Source organism: Hyaena hyaena, unplaced genomic scaffold (assembly GCF_003009895.1).
Source record: "Hyaena hyaena isolate Hyena2069 unplaced genomic scaffold, ASM300989v1 scaffold_327, whole genome shotgun sequence".
Classification (NCBI taxonomy): domain Eukaryota; kingdom Metazoa; phylum Chordata; class Mammalia; order Carnivora; family Hyaenidae; genus Hyaena; species Hyaena hyaena.
The window spans coordinates 1,844,884-1,864,782 of record NW_024080962.1 but is presented as its reverse complement, the minus strand read 5'-3'; the positions used below and the strand labels follow the sequence as shown (position 1 = coordinate 1,864,782).

The 19,899-nt window shown below is 38.4% G+C and overlaps 1 long non-coding RNA gene across 2 annotated transcripts; it reads right to left on the bottom strand.

The window, feature by feature from the left end:
* Positions 1-575: 575 nt before the first annotated feature.
* Positions 576-6,184, bottom strand: LOC120243096. 2 transcript variants are annotated; one of them, XR_005531216.1, is made up of 4 exons: positions 6,106-6,184; positions 2,512-2,752; positions 1,962-2,086; positions 576-634 (listed from the first exon to the last, which is right to left on the bottom strand). It is a non-coding gene; the product is annotated as an uncharacterized LOC120243096 (long non-coding RNA). The 2 variants fall into 2 exon arrangements; XR_005531215.1 differs by having other exon boundaries at positions 2,527-2,752.
* Between the last annotated feature and the right edge of the window lie 13,715 nt (positions 6,185-19,899).

The following is a 19,899-nucleotide window of genomic DNA, read 5'->3' as shown; positions in this document are numbered from 1 at the left end:
GCTTACATTCTTACTTTGAATCTTAGTAGTAACTTCTTCAGAGTAGGTCAAATGCTCAACCAGCAGATATATTTCATATGTTTCCATTTCCAAGAAGTGACCATATGATTTATACAGTTCACTTTCAGTTACTCATGTAGATACATTTCTTTATTGTTATATTAAATTGTCATGTATCTCTTGGACCATGACAACATTTTTATTTTGTATTGGTTCTCTATACCTATAGTTATACTTCTTAAGACCATGCTTCGTGTATTTTTTTTAAATCACCCGGTGATTTCCATAGGAGAGGTTTTTTAAAAATATATTTGTTTATTTATCAGAAATTATAACTGCACTTTTACGACTTTGTGGAATACGTTTGTCAGAGCAGTATCAGACAAACTCTCTACTTTTATAAAACTATCACATTATATTTTAATAACTGATTGTTATTAAATAGTCCTACATTATTTAATAACTGATTGTTGTTAAAATATCTCCTTGTCTAGGTATGAGGCTATAAAAAAGAAATCTGAGAAATTTTACATCATAGTTATTTTATTTTTAAAAAGTCATACTCCAGAAAGGAGAATATAAAAATTATTTCAGTTAGGAAAGGCATCCCAAGGTAGATGGTATATCATATTTTCTGTAAAACAAGAACAAAAAGTTAAGGAAAGATGAAAATCCCTATAGTAAAATTCTACAATACGTTAAGACAAAACTTTATGACAAAACAAAACTTTCGCTTGAGATAAAAATAAAAGAAACTTAGAACCATTATTTCTAGAGTTAGGAAGCAAAACAGAGAGGGAGGGAGGCAAACCATAAGAGACTCTTAAATACAGAGAACAAACTGAGGGTTGCTGGATGGGAGGTAGGTGGGTGTGTGGGGAAAATAGATGATGGGCATTGAGGAGGGCACTTGTTGGGATGAGCACTGGGTGTTGTATGCAAGTGATGAATCACTAAATTCGACTCCTAAAACTATGATTATATTATATGTTATGTAACTTAGATTTAAATAATTTAAAAAAAAATGTTAAGAGCTAGGGAGCAAAACAATACTCCGGGGTTAGAGAAATATACCCGGCAAGGGAGGATATTCAGCCTTATGCTGCTGCCGGTCCTACACTACTGGATAGGATTCAGTAGCTATCAGTGATTATATTTATTAGCCTAGGAGACATACGTATCATGGGGGTAAAATTGCCATGGAAATAAAGAGCTCAGAACTAATTACACCGATTGAAGAAAACAACAGCCCATGGATTGAGATTGTTTTTTTATTCAGCTCTGTCCCTCTGTTTCCCTCTCTCTTCTAGCTTTGTTTGACCAAACTAACCAATATACACAAGCATATTAAAACAGATGCTGGAAACCAATTTCACCAGCAGTACATTAACTTTTTTTTTAGATATAGAATGGGGTTTATTCCAGAAAATTTCCCCAAATTGTCATTATCTTTCAGCTTGGGCTTATCAGAAGTAGACTGAATGCACTATAGTCAAGATTCCAGTAGAGAAGAGTCCTGCCTTGCAATGTTATAGTTTTAAAAAAAAATTTATTTTAATTTTTAGTTAACATACAGTGCAATATTGGTTTCAGAAGTAGAATTCAGTGATTCATCACTTACATTCAACACCCAGTGCTCATCACAAGTGCCCTTAGTACCCATCACCGATCTAGCTCATCTCCCACCCACCTCCCTCCATCAACCCTTACATTAACTTCTTAATATAGAGCCTTCATACATATTGTCCTGAAAGGTGAGTTTAAAAAGAATCCCAGGACCACAAATTTGCTTGTGTCTACCCTTGGGGAAATAGCCAACTGGTAGTGTGTGGTCATTACTCCAGCTCTCCTGGCTGCCTGTTTCTTCCAGATTAGATTATCATTGATGATCTGCTGACTTCTGGCCCAATGCCTCTTGCAGAGATTTCAAAGCCTCCCTGAAGGCCAAGCTCATCACTTACCTCTCTTTATTCTCCACCAGTCCTAATAAAAGTCTCCCCCTGCCATAAGTTTCACTTCTCAGCTAGGATGCTGAGGTATTTGGTGCCCAATAAGGATTTCTTTAGGGCAATGTCCCAGGGCCTAACTGCAGGAAGAAGAAAGGGCTTTAGCCTTAGGCAGACCAAAAGGTTAGGTTCAAAGATACTTTATCAGTGAGAGAAAAGGTATGCAGGATGAGATATAAGGTTTGTCACTTTCTTCATCCAGAGCACTCAGATATCAAGTTTGGGACCCTAAAGGATGATTGAATGCTTGATTATCCATGGGTGTGAAATCATTTCACAGCAAAAGTAATACCTTGCATTTAAGTGTAACCCTATTATAAGATCGGTAATTTGTCATGACTCAATACTTGTTCCCATGAAGGCCAGCATCACAGAGAGGCATCAAAGGAAAACCTGGCTATCTCCATACATAAATCATCCCTCTCCTAATCTCTTAGCAAGATTCTCATATGTCTTAGACTAAAAGGAAGTAGTAATTTAGTGAGAGACCAATGTTCTCCCCAACCTCACTGACTCCCACCCAAGCTCAGGAGAGCTGGCCTCAGTGGTGGAGAAGACAGGAGCTGTAGAACATCCTGGATGGAGGTTTTGTGGACTTCGGACGAAACATCAATCACCCCAGGAGCTGTCAGTGCCTGGCACAGGTGATGCTGATGAGAGTGAGGTTTGGGGTCAGACGGTACACAGGTTCTGCCACTCGACAGTTGAAGCTTGGACCTGTTTCTTAATCTTTTGGAGTTTCTTGTCTGTAAAATAGGGAGTAGGTTTTATTAGGATTCCCCCTGAAGGCTCATCATGGTTCATGTGAAGGTTAAATAACATCCATGGAAAACATTTAGCACAGTGTCTAGCATTAGAAATGCTAGCTATAAGCATTGAGGTATTATTATGATTAAGGAGATTGAAGTCAGAAGCAATGATATTCATTACCTTGAAGGTAACCACATGGACTGCAGTGGAGGAATGGGAAGGTCAGAGCAAGGGAAAGGCGACAAAGCCAGTGTTTGCAAGATGGGACCAGATGGCACACCAGGTATAGGATAGACTTCAAGGCTAAGCATTTCCTCCCTCTAGGATGACAGTCGGCCATAAGACTCAGTGCCAGATGAAGAATTTAATAAATGCAAAGCCCTAAGCAAATTATCCTATGCCATGCGACTATGCTCAGTAATCCAAAACCATACCACATAACTATGTCTACATAGCATTCTCCGGCCATCGTACATTCCAATCTGATGTAATGCAGCAAGTCCTGAAACCTGAATATGTATCTTAAAAGTAGGTAATTCAATAATAAACAAATAAGTTTGTCATTGAGAATTATTTCAATAATTCACTAAATTCAATAAACCATTTCACATAGTGAGAAGTAGATAACACCCTTCTAGTCTAAAAAAAAAATCATAAAACTGAACTGGGTCTAAATAGTAAAACTTGGGGCGCCTGGGTGGCTTAGTCGGTTAAGCGTCCGACTTTCGCTTGGGTCATGATCTCGCGTTTCGTGGGTTCGAGCCCCGCGTCGGGCTCTGTGCTGACTGCCAGCTCAGAGCCTGGAGCCTGTTTCAGTCTGTGACTCCCTCTCTCTCTGACCTTCCCCTGCTCACGCTGTCTCTCTCTCTTTCCTAGAAATAAATTAAAAAAAAAAAACATTAAAAAAATTAAAAAAAAATAGTAAAACTTACAGGACAATTGATTCTCATTTGAAAATTAATGGTAAATACCAGTCACTGAATGAATGCTACATGCAAAATGATCAGAATTTTCCTAATCAAAACACTTATCCATTTAAATTTAATGGTATTGGTTCTTAGCCTTCTACTTCTTGTCTAGCTATATTCCCTCACAGGATTGCTCTATGGAATTTTCTATAAAATAGGTGGCCCTTATTTTCTATCTATGCATTTTAAATTCTCAGTTAGGAAACATCTATGTATTAATTTTGGATATTCCCTAGAGTTTGAAATTAGCAAGTGGCTTATATCTTTACCTAGACTGTTATGAATTTTAATTACTGATAACATCAATGGATTCATTAATCTCATATTCCTATTCCCTTATAAATATTATTTTTAATTAGTTTATCGTTTTAGTCCTAGTCACTCAATATTAAAGGAAAACGTATTGATTAATTCAAATTGGGTACATAACAACACATTCACTTTGAATAATAAAGGAATTTGGTAAACATAGACTAGATTCTCTTCACCCCCTCAAAAAAGAAAAAAAAATGTCAGGTTGCCACTAAGGAATTTTTTAAGTAAGCTCAAGAATATAACTATCTATCATGTCACTATGTTAGAGATTTTTAATCTTTTCCACATTTGCTAGTGCATTTTGCTATAGCTTGTAATCTGGACGCAGATTACATTTTCAGTGACACCATATTTAATCAGTGCTTCATACACAAATAAGTGGAAACCACTTATTCTGAGAGCAATCGATAGCCTATCTCTTAGAGATAGTGGCCAAGAAAAACTGGGTAAGAAAGTAGCTCTGATCTGAAAAGTGTGGATAAAAAGAACCACAAAATGGGGCATTTGGAAGATTAGAAGAGAGCTATCAAAAAAACAGAATATGAATTGAGTCTTGGCCCAGGAAGAAGGCTTGTGAAATTAGATAATAAAGGAAGTTTTTCAGATATTTGTGAAATTAACACCATGAAGGATAATGAATCATTCCTTCTGGTGTTTCATAAATAACAGTCTTTTTCCATAAAACTTACAGAGTTAATTATTATTATCCTAGCACATTGATATGGATGGAATCCTTCCAGAATAATATTTTAAACCTAAAATATATATCACATCATAATTTACCAATTACACCTCTCATGTTTCATTAGTCTTCTTTATGACTTTGGGCAGAGAAATCATAGATTGCTGACTCAGCTCCCCATGGAGGAGAATAGTTCAAGGTGCAATAATCATTCTATTCTATGCAAATGAAATTAAAATAGAATTTAGATGCCACGCTTTAGTGTATCTAGCACTTATTCCCATGTCAACCAACATAAATCAAGTGTCTTATTATTAATATGGTCTGATATACTTTAGGAGAAGATTCAAGGCAAAGAAGGGAAGAAATGTATATTTGCCTGACATGTTTACTGTTTCCTTACATTTGTGTTAACAAATGAATTCTATCATACTAGTTTTGGAGTTATGTAATGCTTTCAGGTTACTAAGATATCACTCAAAATCACTGAATTCATGCCAACAAATGAGGCATAGTGATCATAGCTCACAGACTGCTGAACTTAATGATAGCAAATAATGGTTTTTTTCAAGTGACATATTTTGCTGAATGTTTATTTATTTACTTTGAAACAGAGAGAGAAAGAGAGAGCTCATGTGGGGGTTGGGGGTTGGGGTAGAATCCCAAGCAGGCTCCATACTGTCAGTTCAGAGCCTGACCCAGGGCTCAGTCCACAAACCATGAAATCATGACCTGGTTAACCATGAAATCATGACCTGAGCCAAAATCAAGTGTTAGATGTTCAACCAGCTGAGCTACCCAGGCGCCTCACAGATAATGTTTATTGAGCACCTGTTGTGTGCTTGGCAAACACTATCCAATAGAAATATCATGTCAGCCACAAACGCAGGCCACATACATGAGTTTAAATTTTTCAGTGGCCACCTTAAGAAAAAATAAACAGAGGAAAAGAGAAAATGGGTTTATAAAAAAAGTGAACCCAATAAAGCCAAAATATTATTTTTTCTACACATCATCTTTAAAATTATTTTTATTTTTGTGTGTGCTGAGTCTTCTCAATCCACTGCGCACTTACATTTACAACTCATGTTTATTTGGACTAACCCTTTTCCAAATGTTCAGTGGCTGGGGCCAATTGTGCTGGACAGTGTTAGACACCATCTAGGGAGTCCCTCACAAGGCTCCCTTCACTCAGCCCTCACAACCACCCTAATAGATCAACAACACCATCACCCTGAATTATAGCTGAGAAGATGGAGATTGAGTAATTGTTCAAGGTCCCACAGCTTGTAAGACACAGAGCCAGGATATGATCGCAGGGATTTTTGACTTGAAACTTGTTTTCACCAGATTATCACCAAAGTAGAGGAGTAGGAACCGGTACCTCAGGAAAATGGGTACGGATGTTATGTAGGATCAGAGACAAGAGACATCCAGGAACCAGTCACACAAGTTTCTCAAAGAGGTGTAACTGGTTGGGATTGTTTTATGAGGATTCTAGCCTCATGCAAGATTCCAGACTCAAGATTCCAGAAGGGCCAAAGTGGGTTCAGTTCTAATGCTGACAGTTTAGCATAAATGCGTCCATTAGAACCTTGAAAACTCTCCCCAGACCCCGCACTGTGGCTGGAGCCGATCACTGTGATACTGCTGGAAGGCAGAGAACACAGTCGAAAAAGCACTGGTGTGAGACCTGGCAGCTTTGAAATCGAATCCCAGTTCTCCTGTTTGCAGGCTGTGCAACCAGAGACAAGTTGCATTCCTTTCTGATCATCAGGTTTTCCAAGTCTAAAAAGGGCTTTCCAAATACACTTTTCACAGGATGGTATGCAGATCAAACTAATGTCTAATGTCACTTCTAGTACGTGGTAGGCATCCAGTAATATCTTATATGACTATTCTTTGGGAAAATCAGTGCTTAAGAAGCCAAATGCATTATTTGTCATTTATACTGTGTCTCACTCAGATAGCAAGTGAGAGAGGTGGATTTGAACCTAGGCATTCTGCCTCCAAAGCCCATAAGTTAAGGCCACGTCATCTCCAGCCTCTTCAGGTATATAGTCCCGTGTCTACATATATGCATCTGTATTTGTATAGGTATGAATATAAACACATGTGGGACTTATATTCTTATGTAAGCATGTGAGGAAACCAGAAAATCATTAAAAAGGGCAACTTACATTCAAATACATTCTTGTCCGTTTCATGAAGGCTTTGAAACCTTTAAGATTCAGATATATTTCAATCTCTCCATCCAATAAACTAGAGAAACAAGCAATATATTTAAAACTTCTTCAGCAGTAACATTAAGTGGAAAAATAATTGTGCAGAATTGTACAAAGTGAAAAATAAAAGTTTGACTTCCAGTGTCTGGAATGAGCTTTTAAGTTATCACTCCTATTCTTCTAAGAAAAAGCTGGACAAACTGAAAATCAATGACTTTCATGATCAGCCAAAGAATGTAAACCACCAAGATGTTTTTTGATAAAGGAGTGGATGCATAAGCCACAGTGGAATATTACTCAATGATAAACAAGAGCATGAGCTGTCAAACAAGGGGGAAAACATGGCTGATTCTTAAATACTTAGTGTTAAGTGAAAGGAAGTCCTATAAATAGGCCACCTATGGTATGACTCTAATTATGTGACATTCTGGGAAGGGCAAAGCTATGGACAAGGCAAGCTGGGCCCCTGGATGTCTCAGTCGGTTGAGCTTCTGACTTCAGCTCAAGTCATGATCTCATGGTTTGTGGGTTTGAGCCCTGCATTGGGCTCACTGCTGTCAGTGCAGAGCCCACTTCAGATCCTCTGTCCTGCCACCCCCCGCTCCCCTCCCCTCCTTTGTGTGCACGCTCTCTGTCTCTGTCTCTGTCTCTTTCTCAAAAATATACATTACAAAAACATCTATTTAAAAAAAAGAAAGTAGACCAGTGGCTACCAAGAGTTCAAGGTGGTGGTTAACAAGTGAAGCACACTGGATTTTTTTAAGCAGAGACTATTCTTTTTTCTTTTATTTTTTTAATGTTTATTTATTTTTGAGAGAGAGAGAGATAGAGAGACAGAGTGTGAGTAGGGAAGGAATAGAGAGAGGAAGACATAGCATCGGAAGCAGGCTCCAGGCTCTGAACTGTCAGCACAGAGCCCGACGCGGGGCTCGAACACAAGATCGTGCCCTGAGCCGAAGTCGGATGCTCAACTGACTGAGCCACCCAGGTGCCCCATAAATTTTTAAAAAATCATTTAGGACTTTGGGGATCCTAGGAAGGAGTGTAGAATGTGACCAAATAATCTAACTGTATTACTAAAGTATGGAAAAGCCTCACTAAAGGTGGGAGGAGAACGGGAAGTACTGACCTATGTAACTTTGCAAATGAGTCTAATCTGTAAGACTAAAGGCAAAAGAAACTCTACATAAGCCTCAGTCTCAGTTGATAAAGTTGTTTTTTTTTAAATTTTCACCATGGAGTATAGGCTGTTGATTCTAACACAACAAGACATGTGTGCTGCTACTGAGCAATGAAGTGAATGGATGGAGAATAGCAGATGGTGGTGTAGCTGGATTTTACAGACAGCCAGGAGAGGTTGGAATGTGGTAATAGATTCAAGTCAGAAAATCAGTAGGAACTCGTGTTTAGCTTAACATAGAAAAATGGTTACATATTTACAGAGAGGGGAATACACATGAGTTAATATACACACATGTATTTCTTTGCTCTCTCATCTGAGGCCTGGAAACAACAACTTCCCAATAACAAGGAGCATATGTGGCACCCAGTTCTTGGTTTCTAACATCATCCTCTAATAAAAGAAACCAAGGCTCCCTGTAGAAATAGCTGATTCTAGAACTGAAGCTAAAAATATACAAGCTGAGTCTGGAGCTTCTTGTAATACCAGGAAGTACGAAAGTGCTCAAGACATACACACACATACACGCATACATATGCACACATGCATGTGCACACACCTACCCGGATGGCGTATGTCAAAGGGACACTAGGCTCAACTAAAAGAGCTCTCAATGGCCAATGTTGGAAAATTTTCTGCAAGAAAATAAATAGATAAATAAATAAAGTAGTATTGGAGTATACCTAGAGCATAAAATGAACATCTAAGAGCCCATGCTGATACGAATAAATAATATAGTAAACAAACAAATGAAGAGAATGAACAAATCTCCATGCAGGGGGATTCCTAATCATTTATACAGCTACCCACAAGGAGGGAGAACATAACCCCCCATTTTTTAAGTGTGGTATATTTATACTGACTTCCCTCGGAAAAGCATGTAAAAAGCAGGAGGTGGGGAATAACTCCACAGTAGAAAAAGCTCGTGAACACTAGATCAGCCAGGTGATTCAGGTCTGAGTCAATAGTGGTCAGTCATAATGATGGTATGTTCCCTTGATAGGATGTGATGCGTATGACACTCAGCCTCTCTCAATCTCTTGCTCCAAAACTCCTAACCCCAATCTGAAAATGAGAAAAACATCTGACAAATCCCAGTTGATGAACATTCTATGAAACAACTGACCAGGACATCCCAAAATTGTCAAGGTCATAAAAACCAGGAAAGCTTGAGAAATTGTCAGAGGCAGAAGGAAACTAAGGAAACATGACAAATAAATGTACTCTCACACCCAGGATGGTGTCTTGGAACATGAATAGAGCATTAGGTAAAGATTAGGAAACTTTGGGTGAACTGTGGACTTTAGTTAATAAACATGCATCAAGGAGCTCCTGGGTGGCTCAGCTGATTAAGCGTCAGACTTCGGCTCAGGTCATGATCTCACAGTTCATGGGGTTAAGCCCCAATTTGGGTTCTGTGCTATCAGTGCAGAGCCTGCTTCAGATTCTCTGTCTCCCTTCCTCTCTCTCCCTCAAAAATAAATAAACATTCAAAATAACAATAAAATTAAAAATAAAATAAATATGTATCAATATTGGTTCATTAATTGAGACAAAGATACCATACTAAGGTAAGATGTTAATAACCATGGAAACAGGGAGTGGCATATATATATATATATGGCACCTCGCTGTTCTAATTTCACAATTTTTCTGTAAATCTAAAAGTATTCCAAAAGAAAAAGTTTAATAAAAAGTAAAGGTTTTCTCCCACACCTGAGAAGTAGTTATCGTTACCTTTCATCTCAGAAATAATTCCACATAAACAGGAGAGCCTTAACAGGGGACCATAGGGGAGGGGAAGGGGAAAAAATAGTTAAGGAGAGGGAGGTAGACCACAAGGGACTCTTGAATACCGAGAACAAACTGAGGGCTGATGGGGGGAGGTGGAGAGGGGAAGGGAGGTGATGGGCATGGAGGAGGGCACCTGTTGGGATGAGCACTGGGTGTTGTATGGAAACCAACTTGACAATAAACTCTTTAAAAAATAAAATAAAAATAAAATATAAAAAATAAAAATAAATATTTCCAAGAAAAGAAATAATTCCACACATATTGTTGCATAACTCATTAAACATTGTATTTTGCATATCCTCAAAATATTATCTTTGAAATGGAGTTATATCTTTTAAAATAGATACTGGTGATACAGAAATCATATGAATTATTTATCTTCTCTCTTGTATTCTTAATCCTATGTCTCGTTACAGAGATGAAAAAACTAAGGGTTTGTTTTTTTTTAATTTTTTTAGAAAGAAAGAGAGTGAGCAGGGAAGGGGCAGAGAGAGAGGGAGAGAGAGAAAATCCCAAGTGGGCTCCATGCTCAGCAGCGGAGCCCAACATGGGGCTCAGTCCCACGATGATGAGATCGCCACCTGAGCCAAAATCAAGAGTCGGCCGTTTAACTGAGGGCGCCACCCAGGTGCTCCAAGATGACGAAAGTAAGTTTGAAAAGCTGCATGTGCAAATGAGCTTCACATAATAGCCTCATTATTTAACCCTTGGAATAGGGCACAACAGATATTTCTATCATTCTCAAAGGGTCAAATAAGGAAACCGAGGCGAAGAAAGAAATCCAGCATCTTGCTCAAGGTAATGTGATGAACAAGACAGACCCAGGACTGGGATCCAAGTGTCCTGGCTCTTAGTTGGACACCTCAGGAAGTGTCCTCTCACCCTCCTGCTAGTATTTAAAACCACCAAACTATAATAAGCAAATTAAATATTCAACTCGATGAGAATCAAGGATCCAGTGTCTTATTAAAGGAATTTCATCAGTAGAAAAAAAACTTGAAATGCCAAGTGTTCAAATGTAAGATTGTATGACTAGATGTAGCCACTGGAAACTCACAAAGCTATCTTTGTGGTCGTGTGTGCTTATGGCAACTTTTCCCTATTGAGAGCCCAGAAATTTAGACACAGCATTTTTGAAGAAATCAAAGGTGAGATAAGGAATACTAAAAGGGCTAAAGTCATCGAATCTGGAGATAGAGAATATGAAACCCTCCTGTGAGGTCCAGTTGGGAGCTCATAGGATTTTGAGAAATTCTGGGGACTTGTGTGCTTTGTGCTTTTTTGTGTGTGCACTTTGTTTCTTCATTATTGTTTTTGTCAAAAGTTATAAAGACAGAGACTGGTCTTCATTTTAGAATGTCTTAAATTGTGCCAAATGAATTCAGCTGCGAATGGATACAATAAAGACGAGCAATAATAAATAAACTATTATATTTCTGGGTAACAGAAGTGCTTCCAGCTGTTGGTCTAATTCTATCTATGTAGAAAACTGCTTTCAGCAAACATCCTAAATTGCTTGACTAGCTTGGCTGATTGAGATTTCATTTGAGAGCTCACAAAATGTGGTTCATAACAATTAGGTCACAACTATAACAAAGCAAGTGGGAAGACAGATAATTTCTTTAAAGAATATACATGGAACTTACCAAAATTTAATTTCATATTAACAAAAACTACAAGTTCACAGGCACTAAGTTTGGAAAAGCTTACTTAAAGCAGGGCGTTTTCATGAAATATTTGTGGAACGTGTGTATGATAAAATGGTTCATTCATTTATTATTTGTTCTAGTCACAGAAGAATCTCCACTCTTGGGGATTGAAATAAATAAGCAACATTCATATAATCAGTAATGTCCTTAAATTTATTAAATCAACTTCCTCCCTTCCCATCCATCTAACTTCCATTAAATTTCTGTCTTACATCACACACTGGAAAAATAGATAAAAATTTTGTCAAATCTAGAGAATCAAATAATTATAAGCATGAAGTTAGAAGACTTTAGGGCTTCAAGGGGCATAAAAGATGATAGAATCCATTCACTTTATTTTATAGGTGGAGAAGTTGAGTACCAGCATGCTGAATGAACCAAATTTCACCACTTGATATAGGTAATTATAACAAAAAGCTCTCCTCATTGTTCCCTTTGGTAACGAATCATTCTCCATTGCTGTCACAGCATGCTTCCCTCCATAAATGTCCCTCTACAGAAGGCACGTTCCACCTGTTGCACGTGACCATCTGGGTTTCTCGACAACGTTTGGTTTGTAGAAAAGCATCATCAGAATCACACAGGCTGTTTGTTAACCTGCACATTCCTCAGCCCAAGCCCAGACCTCCTAAATGAGAACCTGGGATGGGGTGGGGGTTGTAGTTTTCAAAAGCCACCAGATGCTTCTTCTGCACTGTTTGTGAATAACTGCGTAAAAGCCATGCATATACATCTTATCTGATTGTAACTCACCTGAAGGGCTTATCAAAAATGCAAAATTCCAAAACTGCATAGTACCACACATGTACCAATGGACACACACACACAAACGAATGCAAGTTTTAAAATGGTGAAAGCTTGACATGGCCTGCAGTCTAGTTAATGTACCAGTGTCAAGTTTCCTGGGGTTTTCTTTAATGTTTATTTATTTTTGAAAGGCGGCGGGGGGAGGGGCAGAGAGAGAGAGGGAGACACAGAGTCTGAAGCAGGCTCCAGGCTCTGAGCTGTCAGCACAGAGCCTGACGCTGGGCTCAAACTAATGAACCACGAGATCATGACCTGAGCCAAAGTCGAATGCTTAACCAACTGAGCCACCCAGGTGCCCTGGGCTTGTGGGTTTTAATGTCGTTCTACAGCTGTATAAAATGTCCTTATTAGGGGAAGCCAGATGAAGAGTGCACACTCCCAGGGCCTCACTAAGAGATTATGATTCAGCAAATTGACAATAAATATAAGAAGTGTGTGTGTGTGTGTGTGTGTGTGCGCGCACGAGCTGTGCACCCGCGAGTGTTAACAAGAACCCCAGTGATTCTTCATGCTGATCAGATCCTGATTTCATTCTTCCCCTGCCACCAGCAATACACCTCCATCTCCTATGAGAATTTTTTAAAGTACGTTTCCCCATTTTTACAATGCAGAAGCTTTATTTAAAATTCCACCTAAAATTTCAGAAGCACTTACAGATAAAGAGGATTGCAACAAAGATTTGTATTCTGTAAGTAGGATAGACTTCAGATTCATTACATGCTTTGATGGATATATAGAGAAAATGTTGGGGAAGTATACTATGAATCTGGCTCAAAGCAGGTAAAAAGCAATACAATATCTTTTAAAACAAAATAATTTAAATGAAAACCACACAAACAGTGTATATCTCTGAACCATTGAAACACTTTGAGATAAAAGAATATTTGTTCAGAATCTAAATAGGACAATTTAGCAATCATAATAAACCTTACACAATTTATTAAAGTACAGAGACATAACAGTGAGGTGATATCAGTGCTTGATATTTTCTGGATACATTTTAAAATGAGGTAATGAGACAGTGAGATAATAGAATTTTTATCATAAGTAGTAAACCAAGGTCTAGGGTAAACACGAATCCATGGGCATGGTCCAGCATAAAATTAATAGAAAGATGACAGAAATTTGGATTTCTTTTTTTAATGTTTATTTATTTCTTTTGAGAGAGAGAGAGAGGGAGAGAGAGAGAGTAAGCGCAGTGGGGGAGGGGCAGAGAGAGCAGGATAGAGAGAATCCCAAGCAGGCTCTACGTTGTCAGCACAGAGCCTGACTTGGGGCTGAATCTCATGAACTGTGACATCATGACTTGAGCTGAAATCAAGAGTCTGATGCTTAACTGACTGAGCCACCCAAGCGCCCCAAGAAATTGGAATTTCTAAATATGGTTATCTACTCTTGATATATTTTTTCTTTATCCTATGCTTAATCTACTGTTAGTTACAAAGTCTATTCACAAAATACAGAGCATTTGGTTATGCAGGTTATTAGGCAGCGATCTAAAAAAAACTCCAAAATACAGCCAGGAAGACCAATCAGTCCCCACTGTGGAAAGTGAAGGGCAATCTGCTTTACATCAGCATTTTAAAATCCAATGGCTTTTGTTCGAAAAAGTCGTTTAGTTAGTTGAGTAAGAGATAGAATTCCCGAAAATTCTATCTCTTTAGGCACTGTCGCTGCAGAAAGCATGGTCACAGCAAGAGCACCCACAGGGCGCCTCCCTCCAGGAACGGCTTTGCAGCTGTGACGCTTGGGACAGGAGCCCCCAGCGCGTGCAGAAAGGTCACAAGGCCCACATCAGCCCTAAAACCTTGTCATGTTCACCTACGAAGGAAAACTGGCATTTTCACTTGTACCGAATACGATTTGGACACTCCTTTGGGACACACGTTTGGGTCCAGAGCTTCCGGGAGTATGAAATGCGGGCTGTACTTCCCATGGACAGTATCCGTGACCCTGGCAAAACATAACCCCTCAAAGCCTTCACTTTTCTGTGACTCCCTTTCTCACACCAGAGATCCACTCCCTACCTGTGTTCCTTGCAGCCACCCTGGTCCGTGACTCACATGTGACATTCACATACACCACCTTCCTGCATACATGTAGCCTCTCTCCTGCTGTACTGGCTGCTCCTTAAGGGTGACTTTTTCATCCTTTCCCACCTCACAACACCTGGAGGGTGGCAGTTGGATTAAAGTTAATTAGTTGAATTTATTTCCATTTCTTATTGGATTCTATTGTCAATTCCAATACCAATATCAGAATTATCACAGTCTCCTACTAATAGCATGTGTCGTGTGATCTTGTTTATTCTAAAGTATTTTTGGCAACCATTTTAACTTTTCAATCTCTCCTACTATGCATGTGTATGTATGTACATACCTTTTTTATTACATATACAGGTGTATATTTATATAATATACAGTCTTTACCTATTATGTATGCATTCTTTTATGACCAACTTCTAGTACACCCTCTTGTACATAGAAGGCAATCAAGAAATATTTTTTTAATTAAAGAGTTAGTTAAGTGACAGCAAGAACCAGAAGGAAGATAAAAGTTTTTAGCGACTCAGAGCTCAACCGGGTTTGAATTTTTAGACATTTTCCAAAAATGAAGGAAAGGGTGACATATCCTCTTTGTGATCAACTTCTGTTTCTCTTACTTCTCATTATATCAATGCATTCAGGTGGTGACATTAGTAATTCTCATATATATGAGAACTCTATAAACTTATTTTTCATTCTAATCATTTCATACTCTTTGAATACCTTCATAGAACCAAAATAAACAAATTTCATCATTGATAAAATTTTCATATAAAACTACATTTTTCATGATACTGAATTGCGTTTTCAATGTTAACAATTTCTGTCAATAAAAGTAACTATTTCCTTTGTGAAATCAAATTCCTGTTATAATTTTATTACCTTTGGCAATCATGCCTGCCAGCTTCCAAAGTCACTGAGAACATTTATTCTATATTTTTTTTTTTTACTTGTTCATCTTAAGAGAGAAAGTACAGGCTACCAAGAGAGGAGCAGAGAGAGGGAGAGACAATCACATTGAGCCTGACATGGGGCTCAATCCCACGAACCATGAGACCATGACCTGAGCCAAAATCAAGAGTTGGAAGCTTAGACTGAACCAACCAGGTGCCCTACCAATGAAATCGTTTAAAAAATGAGCACTATTTCAGAATGACTTCTCAGGCCAGGATTTCATTGATTATTGCATGTCTGGCAACTTGGAGGAATAATTCCATTGACAGAGGAATAAAAGGAAAATTGGGTTTCCATTTCAAATTTTAGATTCTGCCACTCATCCATATTTTCATTTTGTTATTCATTCATATATTACTGAGATTTTTATCGTGTACAAAACTGTGCCATGTGAATGCCATTAAGATGTACAAATATTAATAAGTAAGACATACCCATTGTCCTTATTCATAGTTGAAGATGAGAAACAGATACTCACAAATACCTACAGTAATACACATCATGTTTGGTTATAGTGGTAACAGTTTTCATCTTCATAACAGGCAAAGTAAACATTTAAAATCAAGGAACATGCCTGAAGTCAGCGGCCTTAGACAGTTTCTATACTGGGGTAGTAATGACTTCATTTCAATTCTGTGTCTCTGAGAAAGATGGTGTCATTAGGAGAAATAAGAAATTCAGAAGGAAAAAAAAGTAACTTAGGTTAAAAACATTGGTTTTGAATTGACAGTATTTATTCTGAAGTACTGGCCAGATAACAAACTCGACAGATATTGTAGGCATTTGTGGGACTCAAGAATAGAGAAAGTTACAGCTGGAGATGCAATCTTCAAAGCAAAACCAAACCCAGAGATATGATTTGCCAAGACAGCAAATCTTTCAGTGTCGCTTTGAAAGAACCCTTCTCTACCTGTCATTTTTCTATAATGTTGAAATAGTATACAATCGGCGTTATAGGGATGGTTGAATTATCCATTAAGAAATGGCCTAAATGAAAATAAGATTAATCAGGGGCGCCTGGGTGGCTCAGTTGGTTAAGCATCCGACTTCGGCTCAGGTCATGATCTCACGGTTCATGGGGTCGAGCCCTGCATCAGGCTCTGTGCTGACAGCTGCTAGCTCAGAGCCTGGAGCCTGTTTCAGATTCTGTATCGATCTCTCTCTCTGACCCTCCCCTGCTCACGCTATCTCTCTGTCAGAAATAAATAAAAATATTAAAAAAAGAAAATAAGATTAATCAAACACTATTATGAGTTATGCTTGCTTAGTGAAACAAATGAATTAACAAAAGGCAGGGCTTATTAAAAAAAATACTTAGAATCCCATAGCTACAGGAGAACAAGGTTTCAGTGACAATTACAATGAATTGTGTTTTCAATGCTAACAATTTCTGTCAATAATAATAATAATTATTAAAATGAATAAAATTGTTCTCCAACTTAGAGTCCACAAATAAAAATGGAAAGAGGACTACAGAGGTCCCAGAAGCGACACCAACTCCTCAAAAACAAATGAGCAGAAAAGGATGTTGTTAGGATGAAGCCTGCATTTCATTTTCTCATGTCTATGTCTTGAGCATGACGTGTGCTTCAGAGGAATACGAGTCTCTTTGCTTAGTGAGTTGATACACTCTCTACCCAATTGCTGGCTGATTTAATCTACTTAAGTGAATAAAATCTAGCAGCACAACATAGATCAAATAGAGAGATTAGTAGATGCATTCTCTACTTGAAGTATTTGATGTATAGAAGCTACAGTTTAGGGATCCTACAAAGTACAATGTGGCAAAGCTTTAAAAACAGTCCCTACTCGGCAGCATTAGACAAATCACACTGTCTAGTTTTTCCAATGGCAAGTGAAATGAACATTAATCATTTAACTGGGAGGAAATTAAGAAATTAGTAGGTATGAAGGACCAAAAAAAGGAAATAAACTTGTTTGAAAGAATCTTAGACTGGATTGGTGGGGATTTCAAGCTCTGCCGTCTGGCAGGGAATATCTGTATTGAAACAAATTTTTTGGAAATAGTGGAAGGAATCAAAATCTTCTATTGCTTTAACACAAGGGACTGAACATTGTATGCTGTGTTGCAGGTCTGGGAACACATGCAAATAAATGGTATCACATGGTGAATTTAAATAAGTCCCTCCTGCTCACTAAGGGCTACCTTGGGCAGATCACCTCACCTCCACTTCACCTCAGCTTTGTCATCTGTAGAGTGGGGGCATCTCACTAGATGATCATAAAGCCCTCTTTAAATTCTATCTAATACTCCATTATAAATATAAATTGCCAAGGAACATTTTATTCCATTCTTGAAGAACTAATGAAGAGGAATTGAGTTGAGGAATTTTCCATTATCTTGGAGACAGCTCAGAAAGGTTGAAGAAATCTATTGCCTCTGATTTATTTTTCCCAATAAACAACTGTACACTCTTGAGGCTTCTTTTCTCATGCAATACAATTAGGAAGCCATGAAGAAACACAGCCAGTAATTTCCAAAGACTTGAGACCTTCGGTGATGACCTCACTCGGGATTTTATATCACTTGGTATATGGAAACTACTCCTATGTCTTTAAAGGTAAACCATTTTTCACAAAAGATCATGGTGGACTCCCAACTGGCAATCAGAAAAAAACAAAAGATTGAAGGCACACTTCCTTTCACTGGGTTGCCCTTATAAATTATTTCAAGCTATTAGTGTCACACCAAGCTCATTAGTGCTTTGTAGGGCAATAGTCAAGTATCACCAAACCTATCACCACAATTGCTTCCTTCTGATGCTGTTTTTCCATGCAGTGAATGGAAACTGTAGAGGAAGATTTATCAGATTCTCACTAAAGGGAGCTCTGGCTAGACTGGAGGAAACAACATTGGCTTAGACAAAGTTTAAATCCATCCCCATCTGATGGCTTTCAAAAGCTAATGAATGCTGATGAACCAGAGTATAGTATCTTAGTATAGAATAAGGAGGTAAATACAGTAACATTTCTCAGTAATTTACCACAGGTATTATGTTAGGAAGTTTACATACATCTTTGCATTAATCTTTACACATCTTTAAAGAAGTAACTAATGCTAGATCTTACTCTTTAGAATACAAACAAAAGCAAACAAAAACAGAAACCAGAAATCTGGTTAGAGACATTAAATAACTTGCAAAAGTCCACACCTTGGTAAATCGCTATGAGGGACATGGCTTGGAGCCTTGGGCTGTCTGATTCCAAAGCACTTCGTTGTGACCAACGCGTCTTCTTACTGTGACACAGCATAAAAGGTTTATTTCCTTATCTTCTTAAAGCAGTTGGAGACTTTAATTTCTTCTACTATTGCCACAAAGTTTCTTTTCAATACATTTTCCTTGCCAGAAATTAGAGCCTGAATCACCAACAATTCAGTCTGACATCCTTTCAATAAGGTTAATTCCTTCTTTGTTCTTCAAAACACTGATTTCATAGTTTCCTCCCATTTTAAATGATTAATGTTCATTTCAGTTGCCACTGGGGAATCCGTAGAGGGTGATTCGTCTAATGCTACCAAGTAACGACAGCTCACTGGGAATGGTGTAGGGTCAAGGGTAGGAAGATAACAGGGAAAGTTGGGATGGAGGTCACTGGAATGGGAGCAGAGGACAAGGAAGGGGGTAGCTGAACTGCTACAACCCCTAAGAGCTGAAGCCTTGGCATTGGTGGATGGAGACAAGAAGATGTGGCATGTGTAGTAGAGGAAAATACAAAGTCTTCAAGCTGTGTATGAATATTCTTGGCACCATCCAAGCAGCTTATGTGGGAATGAAAAGAAGATGCAGTTAGGGGACAATGTTATGAACAGAAAGGGATTTTAAGGTTGGTGACCCAGGCAGTTGGAGCCAAGCCTTGAAATACTAGTTTTGTGATCACCTTTCACCCTGATTATTCAAGTAGGCCAGGACAGACTTGTGGAAAGGCAGATAATTTGTAGTCTTAGAGTTGTATTTTGGGGGGGTTTCCTGAGTCAATTGCCTTCAGGACTATGGCCCCCTATAATGAACTTTGTGTTATCACCTGAACATCCTCTAAATGAGCTGAAGCCTGGAAGTCTTAGGCATGAATTCAGATCATGCAACTCACCTGTAATGCTGCACTTTGAGTAAGGGTATTAATTCCATGATAGAAAGATAAACATTTGACCTACTTGCACATTTGCACATTTCAAAAAAATTGGTGACTCATTGGAAACACGGCATCCTGTACCTGAATACCTGACTACCTTCCATTGGTGTTCTGTAAGCCAGCTGGCCCCATAGTAAGGATACTTTGGCCATCTCTCCAGTGCTGCTCAAGACACTATGCATGCCCTTCATCTATGCTGCTGACCTTACACCCGTAGATCCAGGGACAGGGGTGCTATCACTCCTCTAGGGGAGTGAAGAAGGACCATCTTTCTGGGGAGCTTATTGGCTGTCCAAACTGCAATATCTTCTG